Source organism: Sceloporus undulatus, chromosome 3 (assembly GCF_019175285.1).
Source record: "Sceloporus undulatus isolate JIND9_A2432 ecotype Alabama chromosome 3, SceUnd_v1.1, whole genome shotgun sequence".
In the NCBI taxonomy this organism is placed as follows: Eukaryota; Metazoa; Chordata; class Lepidosauria; order Squamata; family Phrynosomatidae; genus Sceloporus; species Sceloporus undulatus.
This window is the reverse complement of record NC_056524.1, coordinates 209,957,490-209,969,636: the sequence shown is the minus strand read 5'-3', so window position 1 is coordinate 209,969,636 and position 12,147 is coordinate 209,957,490. Positions and strand designations below refer to the sequence as shown.

At 39.8% G+C, this 12,147-nt stretch overlaps 1 protein-coding gene across 1 annotated transcript in view; it reads right to left on the bottom strand.

Moving 5' to 3' along the window:
- ACTR1A (actin related protein 1A) overlaps window positions 1-12,147 on the bottom strand; it is a 515,484-nt gene that overhangs the window by 377,830 nt on the left and 125,507 nt on the right. The gene's annotated exons all lie outside the window — the stretch shown is intronic.

Genomic DNA, 12,147 nt, shown 5'->3' with positions numbered 1-12,147 from the left:
CATCAGTCTACAAATTGGCCCTTGCAGTCTCTTCCAACTCTATGATTCTATGATTGTATTAAATATTTCAGGGTGGTCTGATTGTGTTCTTGCTTGTTCCCTTCTATAGTAACTTTGGACTTAGCCTATCTGGCTTGAAGAATAGATCTAGAATTGGCTGCTTCTGCTTAGGATGGTGTAAACTTTGAGTATGGCCTAATGAGACTCACATTCTGGCCATGTCTAGAGAAAATACTTTGAAGAACACCTGGGCCTTTGACCTTCACTATGTGCCTGTTTCTAGCACCCAGCACGGTTGATTTGTAACAGAGAGATCTGAACATCTTGCCAGACTTTGACCAGCAAATGAAATTGTAAGTTGGAACGGACACCAATAAAATGGATGATAAAAAACATTAGCCCCCACCATTCCCCTTCATATAGGCATCAAGGACAATTAGCATCACAAATGAGCCACTTGGCTGTGCCAAATAAGTTGTGTTGTTTGTGTTATGGAGACAAGAGGCTCTTGGACATACCCTTGGAAATGGCCTGATGCCACTGTGGTGTCCTTCACAGTCGTCACTGGCTTGTGCAGCTTATGATTCAAAACTTGGAAACAGTGACCTTGAACATACCTGGATTGCCAGTGTTTTCTCTGATGTGATGTGAAGAATGAAAAGAGATAGATGTAAACAAGGGCATGTCCTCTTCCTTGGGATATAGCAGAAATAAACACTGATATCCTAATTCAATCTTTCCACCATGCTCCTGATGCAGGACTGATCCTAGGAGGATTACTGTTTTTCTGCTGTAAGGTATCTAACTGGGGTGTGTGTGTGTGTTGTTGTTTTTTTAATTTTATCTGCCATTTCACCCCATTTGATGTCCAGTAATTTCCTGCTATTCTCTGGGTACTTTAATATTTTCTGAACATGACTTATCTACATTTGAAACCCCATCCCACTTCATATGTTTCATGTCTGACTATTTATATGTTGCAGTTTTAATGGCTGATATACAATGATATTGAACTATAAATATCTATCTCTGAATATTCTGATGAAGTAAACCTGATCTATGAAAGGTTATGCTACCAACTTCTTTCTTTCAGTTAGTCTTAAATGTGCTACAAGGTCCCTTTGCATAGCTGTATATATTAGTAAATTATTAAGTGCATAACCCATGACCTTCAACAGAAAAACTCTCAGAGTAGCTAACAACGAGATGTATAGAGTAACACTAATCTCTAAAATCAATAAGTTTACTCTCCCAGAGTAGGTCATATATACATGACCAGCTAATTAAGATTTTTGCTGTTTAAAAACGGCCTCACAATGTTTTTTATATAGCATTCAAAGTCACTTCTTCACAAAAGAGATGCTTGTTATTCCTGGTCAGTCTCTTTATCACTGCCAATCCATTTCCTTCTCTTGGAAGCCAAAAAGGCAAGGACAAGTTGATTTGTAGTAGGCCAGATGCTCTAAGCACAAGAACTGAAAATGGTACTGCTTTGGACATCTCTTTCTGTAGTACAGCATTCTTTCTGGGATCTAATAGTTTAGGCCAGAGCTGAACCATTTTATTCTTGAAGCACTCGATAAATATTGCCTATGGTTTCCTTTGCTTCAGTATAGGGGCTGTGTTTTAACAAGTCTAAAAACATAGAGATCTATTGTATATTATTGCTGTTGTTGTGTGCTTTCAAGTAATTTCCAACTTATGGCAACCCTAAGACGATGGAGCTTTCTTGGCAAGATTTGTTCAGATGAGGTTTGCCATGGCTTTCCCCTGAAGCTGAGAGCATATGACTTGCCCAGTGGGTTTTGTGACTGAGCGGGGGATCAAATTCTTATCTCCAGAGCCACTACACACACACTGGCTCTCATCTGAAAACACACACACACACACACACACACAATAAAAATAACACCATTCAAGACCAGGAAGAAACAAAAAGACACTGGATGCACTACACAGAAGAGTGCATAACCCATGGCCTTCAACAGAAAAACTCTCAGAGTTTTTTAAACAAAAGAGATGAAAAAATGAAATACACATGAAACAAAGAGCCATATGAAGATGAACCCCAAATTCTAAAAAGCAAGGTGGAACTGCAATAAGACAAACTGGAAAAAAATAAATAATCAGGAACAGATGATATTCCAATCGAACTGCTCCAATCCACAATGACAGAATGAACCTACTGCTAACCAACATATATTAACAAAATTGGAAAACAAAATGGCTGCCAACAGATTGAAAATGATCAATATAATCCCCATCTATAAAAAAAGGAGGCACAAAGGATTGAAGCACCTCTTTGATGATATCATTAATCTCCCATGCAAGCAAAATCATGCTCAAAATTCTACAACATGGACTCCAACCATATATGGAAAGAGGAATCCCAGAGGTGGAAGCAGGGTTCAGGAAAGGAAGAGACACTGGGGGCCACATTGCAAACATACAATGGCTGATGGAGGGCACCAGGGAATTCCAAAAGAAAATCAGCATGTGCTTTATAGACTTAGCAAACCCTTCGACTGCATATATCATGAAAGACTATGGAATGCCCTTAAAGACATTGGAGTGCCAACACATCTGATAGTCCTGATGAAGAATCTGTACTGACGACAAGAGGCTACTGTCAGACCAGAACACAGAGAAACAGAATGGTTCCCAGTTGACAAAGGATCAGACAAGGCTGTATCTTTTCACCTTATCTGTTCAATTTATATGCAGAACATATTATACAAAGAACAGGCTTAGACACAGAAGAAGGAGGAGTGAAAATAGGAGGAAGAAATATCAGCAATCTAAGATATGCAGATGACACCATACTACTAGCAGAAAACATCACAGACCTAGAACAACTACTAAGGAAGATCAAGGAAGAAAGTGCAAAGGAAGGCTTACTGCTGAACATAAGGAAAACAAAAGTAGTGACCACGGAGGATCTAAACAAATTCAACCTAGACAATGAGGTAATAGAAATAGTAAGAGTTCCCATACCTTGGATCAAACATTGACCAGAATGGGGACTGTAGTCAGGTACTCGGAAGAAGACTAGGAATGGGGGAGGCAACTATGAAAAAACTAGAAAAGATCCTAAAGAGTAAAAATATACAACTGAGTAAAAAAGTTCGAATTGTACAAGCTATTGTATTCCCTATTACGATGTATGGATGCGAGATTTGGACAGTGAAGAAAATGGATAGGATGAAAATTAATTCATTTGAGATTTGGTGCTGGAGAAGAGTGCTAAGGATTTGGAAAACCAAAAAGACAAACAAATGGGTCCTAGAACACATCAACCCTGAAATCTACCTTGAAGACAAGATGACTAAACTGAGGCTGTCATACTTTGGCCACATCAAGAGAAGGCACTACTCACTGGAAAAGACAATAATGCTAGGGAAGGTAGATGGGTGTAGAAAAAGAGGAAGACTGCATGCTAGACGGATGGACTTTATTAAGGAGAGCATGGGTATGAATTTGCAGGACTTGAGGAGAGCAGCGGAAGACAGGGTGTCTTGGAGATGTCTCATCCACAGGGTTGCCATGAGTTGAGATCAGCACAAAAGTGGTTAAGAACAAGAAAATACACATATATAAACAATTATTATACAGCTACCTGTCATTAATCAGGCTCACAATCAGATTGGATTGTGAGTGCTTACAATTATGATTAAACATTCTAATTTCCGTGCTTGGTTCATATAGGCTACTGATTCAGACTCATCATTGCCTATTGTGAACTGAGTGTAGCTTAAAACACATATAGGATCTCTGTGTAGTTGCTTTTATACCAGAGTAAAATCAGTAGTCATTGGATAAGTTATTTTTATTAATGCACCCATTATTCATTTCAGAAGATAGGCTGAAAAATATTAGCATATTTTATGAATATTATTTGCTAGCTGACATGGCAAACAGTCTGATGGGTTGCAACATCTGATGGGTAAATTGCAATGCTGCTTAGTATTTAACCGTATTTAACCTAGGTTAAGAAAGTGAATATCTTATGCTTGGAAAAAACAGATCAAGAAATCCCATCATAACTAAAGAATTTTAGTTAAAACTCTCACATTCAAAACATGGATATGCATTTTGATTGACATTTCTCATCAAATTCAAAGGGCAAAACTGAAATTCAAACAAAACTCAAAATACTAGTGAATTTGAAACAAGGTATATTTCAACTAAAAAAACCCATCCCATTTTGGAATGTATATGTGTGTTTCTCTCCTGTTCTCTTATACCCCCTTACTAGGAAGCATTAACTTTGGTTAGTGGTTCTGGAGATGCTATTGTCTGCAAGGCCAAAACATCTGCAATGAGCAACCACTCTTGCCCACTGTCTGTGCATGGTGATAAAACAGAACAACCATTTAAAAATAGACTGAAGTAGAAAGTGGACTGAATCAATCTGCTCACTGTGGTAAAGAAATATACAATTGTTATGGGAATTGACCTCATATGAGAAGAATCCAAATGAATGTATGTTGTTGTTGCATATGCAATTATGTTGGCATTGTGTTTTCAGCAGGCAGCAATACTTGTCTAAGCAAAGGTTCAGATTTAGACATAGGCTTCCTTGGTGGCTTTGGTAATTTTCATCAACTGTCATCTGTTTAACATTAAAACCAGAGCAGACTGAGATTGTACAGACAAACAATGGCCTGTTACAGACTGCCAAAATAAAGCTGCTTCGGGTCTCTTTGGAGGTATGCTGTTTAAATGATGCATGCGCCCAAAGAATCCGGAAGCTGCACCAAAGTTGCACTCCAGTGATTAGGAATGGAGTGTGGCTTTGGTGCGACCTCCAGACTCTTAGGACCCATGCATCATTTAAATAGCATACCTCCAAAGAGACCCAAAGCAGCTTTATTTTGGCAGTCTGTAACAGGCCATTATCAAGATGGCAAAGGACTATCAAGCCCTGTGTATATACAGTATTTATCTGCAGCTGCAGAAAGGGACCTGCTGGCACCAATGAATTTTTCTAGAGTGGGGAATGATATATGACTCCCCAAATAAACAGTGATGAGTGAATTCTGGTTTGTATCTCCTCACTCCAACATATTTCAGAATATGAGCGCTAAGTCTGTACATATGGTCTTGCAAGGGGCATTTGCAAGATTTCAAGACAGAAAGAATGCCTTCAATCACGCCTTTGAACAAGCATGGGCTATGAATATACTATATGGCAAATTACAGTATCCTGACACTAATACCACTTTTGGTACCTGGTAACTTATAATCAGACTGTTATATATGCTTTTCCAAAACTATTCTACCAAGTAAGTATTAAAGAGGAAAGCTATATAGGGAGGGGACACAATCCAGTGTTTAATTATATGTCTTCATCTGCAGAAGGTCCCAGGTTAAATAATTGCTGGCTCTAGTTAAAATAATCAGGTGATGGGAAAGACCTTTCTCTGTCTGAAACCAAGACAAGCACTGCAAAGTGGAGTACATCGGGGTGGGGAACATGTGGCCCTCCAGCTGTTGAATCCTAGGTCTCATAATCCATTGAGAATGCTGGCCAGGGCTGATGGACATAAGAATCCACCAGCCAATGGGGAAGTATGCATTCCCCATCCTTGGAGTGGACTGTAACATGCTAAATTGACAAACTGTTTCAGTATAAAGCAGGTTCCTGTATTCTTACCATGCTGTTTCAATTTTTAAAAACAGTTCTGTGAATTGTGGTTTAGTGCCAGGGAGGCAGAGTCCAGCCTCCACAAAGAATAGAAATAAATCTTTGGCATGGCTTCCCAAGGGCGGGGCAGGAAGAAACATTTTGGGGTTTATGCTGTGGACTGGAGATATATTTTGACTTTTAATCTGATACTTAAGTAATGGCTACTGGAAGTCAGGAATTTGAGGTATGGGCACAATAGAATGTGGTGGAGGCTAGCCAACAAGTTTGGCTTTTGTGCTAAGGCTTTGGTGACTGTGCCTGGAGTTGGAAAATTATTTTCTCTGATACTGAGTGGTGGGTGAATCTTTTCCCTTCTCCTTTGTTATTTGCGGCAGCTCTCTGCTTCAAAAAATTCGTTTTGTGTTATCAAACTTGTCCTGCAAGTATTTCTGGTACCTTGTTTGAGCTTGCTCTCTGCCTTTCTATTTCATGGCTAGCTGCTAGGTGATATTAGATATGGAGCAATCATATCCAGTATGGATGACACTGGATATGGAGAACAGAATAACACACACACACAAATCAAACAAGTAAAGCTCCTACCCCCGATGCTTTATTTCCATGCTGGAAGAAATATTCAGCTGCCCAACCTTTGCTTGTCATGTAGCACAACAGCAGGAGGCTCAACAAGAAAATCTTCAAGAGACTTCTTGTGATTGAATGGTGACTGTGAATTAGAAACCACACCCTGTTTTGTCTGCCAGGGACTTTCTCTTTGGTTTAGTCATAAATGAAGCAAACACAGAAGAAATAAATGCACATGCCGATACATCTGCACTGGGAAATGAAGCCAGGGAGAAGCCAGTGCTGGTACTTGCCTGTTGGATATGGGTTTTTTTAAAAGCAGCAAAAAGTGTACCACTCCTTTACTTGCCCAGCCACATCCTCTGCTATTCCACCTCTACCCTGTAAGGCACAACTGAAGTGCTGCTTGCTGTTTGGGGAGAAGCTTGAGAAATGCGACTTCAGGCACTACAAAGATTGCCTTCTTCCTTGCTAATCTTGAAGAGTACCCCCCCCCCTTAAAAAGGCTAACTGGTGGACAGCTGGAATCTTGGGTTGGTACTATCCATGGCTTTTGTTTAAAAGGATTTAAACTATTCTTCTTTTGTAGTGAATTTACTTCAAAATAGATCAAACCAGCTCTAACACCTCTTTCCTCTCTCTGTTTTGTGAAGGACTCCAGTCTCTTTCCCTCATCAGCTTTCAGCGTAATCCCCCTGAATCTTGCAGTACTTTAAGTTATCACTCAGCTGTCTCCTGTTTCACAGATGGTGGGTGTGACTTTTGGAAATTTACAGTTGGAGCAAAAATAAAACAGCTGCTGTGGCGCTAGACAGTTTTGACCATGTTTGCCCAGCTGTGTAGATGCTCACTCTGCTGGACATAACTTACATTCTCTCTGTGTTCTGCACCTGTTTGAAGGCAGCAGCAGCAGCAGCAGAGGGCAAGAGTGGCGTGAATGTACTTAAGTCCTGCTCCTCTTCTTGCTTTACACTCCTGCTGCTCAGTGTACAAAACTGAAAAGGAGTTGCAAAAGGCAGGCAGGTGGGAACTGTTACTGTTATTGTAGTGTCTGCCAGTAAGTTCACGTTTGAACCAGACCCTGCAGACAAATGTCTCCCACTCTTGATTACAGCTTTGATCCACTAGATTCAATATTTTCTGCCTAAGAAAGAGGCAGTTGTTCTTACACAGGACAAAGATAGCATGGATCTCAATGGAAGTAACTTTTGCTACTAATGGATTTGAAATTTTATTGCATTTTACTGCTCTTTAGTCCCTGGCCCCCACATGACCAAGAAGGGCAATGGCATCTGCTGACATTAATATCCCTTTAGACCATCTTAACTGACATCAGAAGTAACATCTAAGACAAAATGTAGGCCTGCAAAGGGTTCTTGTAGCACCTTTGTGACTAACTGCGAAAGAAGTTGTAGCATGAGCTTTCGTACACTTGGCCTACTTTATCAGAGGCATGAAGGAAGCAGACCAAAGTCTGTGAAAGCTTATGCTTCTATTGTTCAGTTAGTTTGAAAGGTGCTGCAAGATTCCTTTTCATACTGATATCCTGGACTAACATGATTGTGTTTCTGAATTCTATCAAAATGTAGCCCTGTAACTCTAACATTGGTGGGGTACAGACCGCCAGAAAGAGGCGCCTCCTGGCGCCTCTCTTTGCTCCGCAGGAATGCCACAGCAACCAAATTATGTGGCACTGCTGTGGAGTAAAAAAGGAGTGCCCAGAAGTGGCTCCTTTTTGCGGCGACACTGTGACGTTGCAAAGCGCCAGAGCCAGCTTGGTGACATCACAGCTGCGCTGCCCCATCTGGAAGCGGCGCAGCTGTGACGTCACCGTTACATGTCCTGTCTGGTGGGCGTGCCACAGCTGTGGTGCCCTCATCACGTGCGAGGGTTGCTGGGTTTGTGGGCACTCCACCCACCAGGCAACCCTCACATGTGACAAGGGTGCTGCAAAGGCCTGTCTGTTCCGGGCCATTGTTACTTTTCTTCTCCTGTATGATTTTTAACATCTTTGCCTGATGAAGAAGCCAGTGAAGCTTTGAAAGCTTGCATGATGCATTTTTATGCTTTTTAGTTGTCCCAATAAATGTATCACTGTTTTGTACAATTAAGATGTTCCCCAAAGAGGCCAAAGAAGAGGTGCCAACATTTTTTTCGCCCTAGAAGAGTGTCTATGCTTTTACATTTTACACACTACTGTATACAATAAATTAAGCAGATAAAGCATTTCCCCTGAACTCTTTTTCCCCCAGTTTTCCCAGCTTCTTCCACCTCCATACTCCATGTCTGTATTGTCATTATTATGTTTTAACTGCATTGGTATGTTAATGTCTTTATAATAACAGTTTAATTAATTGTATTTTAACTTTGTATGATGCCTTGTTTCAACTGTATTCTGTTTTAACTTATATTGTAACCCACCTTGGGTCCCACATTGGGAGAAAGGCAGACTATAAGTAAAATAGAAATCAAGATTTAGCTGCGTCAGCTTTGCCTGTCATAGAACTATTAAGGGCAAAAGAATTAAGACAGAATTTTACAAGACTGGAAACCTAGTAACTCTGGAATTAGAAAAGCACCTCTTTGGGGAAAACTGGGCTTTGAAAGAGAAGAGAATTTTAAACAAGACAAGGTATCTGTTTGGTAGCCATAAGGCTGGTAGGAAAGTGTGTCTAGTTGGCCTTAATAACTCGATGCAGGCTGAGAATCATGTGGCGCTCCAGGTTGAATTGCAAATCCCAGCACCCCTGTCTAGCATAGCCAATAATGAAAAATGCTGGGGGTTGCAATCCAGCTACATTTGGAAGGCCACACAATTCCCACTCAGACGTTAGTGACGTTTCTCTTGACTACCAGAGCTCAGCAGGATCATTCCAACCTTCAGTAGCAATTAGGGCAACATTCTTCACTGGGAGGTAAAAGCATTCAGGCCTGGATGAATGCAAAGCATGCATATACAATGAAAAGATGACTTTGCATGTATCCAGTGCAAACTAGCTCTAAAAAGTGGGGCACATATCATGATGTGTGTTTTAGTCCACAAATATATTAACTACATACAAGGATGTGACTTTGTGATATAGGGCTCCATATTTATTTATTTATAAGTTGAAACCCTGGGTGACCGTATTGCTGAAAACTACTCTTACATTTTAAAATTTCTGACAGAAATAATCTCCATTTAGAACACATAAGTACGCTACCATCTATGGGTAATAGGGATGTCAGTTGATAACTTTTGAGAGCATGCAGGTAGTTTTAAGTTCTTTTGTGAAACAGCAGCTGTGGTTTTTTTTTCATGTGTTGTCCACTTTTGTTCCTATTGTCTGTCTCTAAGACATGTAGAGTTAGGAAATTACTCCAGCAGGAAAAGGAGCAAGAGGAGACAACAAGAGATATGCAAAGACACAGAGGGAGAGATGGAAGCTTTTTAATCTCATTGCATCATGGAATTTACTTGCATATTCTTCATGTCACATCTTGACTACACTAAGTCAAACCATAGCACCATTTATAGGTGGCATATCTACAATTGCCCCACTTCTTAATAACACTGGAAAGGAAATGGTGCTTAGTAGCACTATGAAGCTACTGTATACAACCCATGTCTCAAATCCAATCAGCGCAACATTAAATGAACCTATCTCTCTTTACAGTATTTGGTTGACTGGCACAGTAGCCAGCCATGCAAAATAGCTGGGATATTGAGAGGAATATTCCTGACTGTAGATCAACAACAGGAGTGACTACATAACAACTTCAAAGGTGGGTTTGCAGATTAAAACCAATGGTAACACAGTTTCTGTTGTGCTGGAGGGCTTACTCAAGGATACGAGAATCTTTCAGTCCAAGGAGTAACGATGTATGAGCAACCACAGCAATAAAACATGGCTTTGGTTCTTTTTCAGTCCAGAATTTGATCATACTGTATAGGGCCAAACCAAATCCTTGTCATTTTAAGAGTACCCAATTTATCATGTAAATGTAAAAGCTTCTGGGTATAATTTTCTCTGCCTGACATACAAACAAGGTCACATAGCAAACCCATCATAAATTACATGGCATTCTATACTAAAAAGCAACAGGAGAAGAAAATGCAGGAACCTGGAAGCAAACAATAAATAACATGGTGACAAGTTTGACTTCTCCCAGGGCATTTGGTTGCTAAAGGGATGTTTTCCATATCCAATCCATTAGCAAAATTAGACATGAAAGAATATGCTAGTTTGGCTGAAGACTGGGATAAAGCACTTCCCTGCCCCAAATTAGAATCATCTAATAATCTCCTCAGAGATTTGACATCATGCCAAATGTTGTATGTGTCAAAGGATTTTTATATCTTGGTTTACTATTGATCACTTCCTTCCCTGTATCTTTTCCTCTTTAGTATTGCAAATTCTTGAGCTTGCCTGATAAAAGCCCCAGCTAATAAATTTACGGCAATTTACAAAAACATGGTTCCTTCCCCTCTACAAGCAGTGATCATAAAACACATTTTAATCAAATGAAGCAAATAAGAGTTGAAACTTAATAATGCTTAGCATTTCTATGGTATATTAAATGTTTCAAATATTTCATCCCAGTAACTATTATAGTATCTGGGAGCTAGTGTGGTGTAATGGCCTGAGTGCAGGACTAGGATTATGGCCAGGGTTTAAATTTCCACTTATTCATGAAAACCCACTGGGTGACTTTGGGCAAGTAACATTTTCCCAGCTTCAACGAAAAACAATGGCAAACCTTCTCTGAACAAATCTTACCAAGAAAACTGTATTATAGGCTCACTTTCTGTTGGAGTAAACTTGAAAGCACATTACAACCAATCAGGGCTGAAGCCCACGATGAACTGCCCAAGACAACCAAATTGACAGAATTGAAAGAAGGCTTATCGAACTGACAGCTAATTCATAACTACTGTGACATACTATCTCTGCATTTACTTGTGACAGTATGGACATACAAACAAACATGGTCTAATGTTGCTAATCAGATTCTGTGTATGTTCAGAATACTTTTACATATGTATCACTGGCCAAATTGGGCACCACATGCATAACTACATCTGAGTCACATGCAACCCCCATACCTAGACATGGATGCCTTCTATCTGCACTGTATGTCTTTCAATGAGATGCACATTCAAACCTGCATTCAAATATGTACAGTATTTCAAACCCCATTCTGACACAGCTACTTGTGCATAAATGTCAACTCTAGGTATGACTAGACATGGATCAGGATTCATGTTGTTTCAAGTTACCTGTCGATTTATGGCAACTCCATAAATTGTTCATAGGGTTTTCTTAGGCAAGGAATACTCAGATGGTTTTCTCAGTCCTTCCTCTAAATATAGCCTACAGCGCCTGATATTCAGTGGAGGTCTCCATCCAAGTACTAACCAAGATCCCTGTTTAGCTTCCAAGATCAAATGTGATCTGATGCCTTTAGGGTAACTGGACCCACCAGGATTCATATACAGCCACAGAATTTAACACACAACATTCATATTTTATCTGTTATGTGTCTGAAATTTAGTTGTGGATTTAAAATGCATCCCTTCCAGTATGTAGTTCTTATAAAGCTGTGTCACAATGGGATAACAAGTGAAAGGTTATGTTCTCCTCCTAATAGTCTTCTCAAGAATCAAGACTTCTCAACAAGCACACATTAAATATTTCTATATAGGTAATGCTATTTTGGGGGATTTGTTTTCTGGTAACCATGTTTAAGATTGTAACATCCTTGGTACTTACAGGACGTCAGTAGTTTTTAAAAAAATCTTGTTTTCAACAACTAAGAATCTATGTGAAACTAATAGAGACAGCAAAAAATTAACAAGAGAGCCATCCATAGAAAGCTTAGGATGCAAGGCTGTATGTATACAAAAGCAACATACAGAAGTGCTAAGATATATTAAGATAACTCACTGGAGA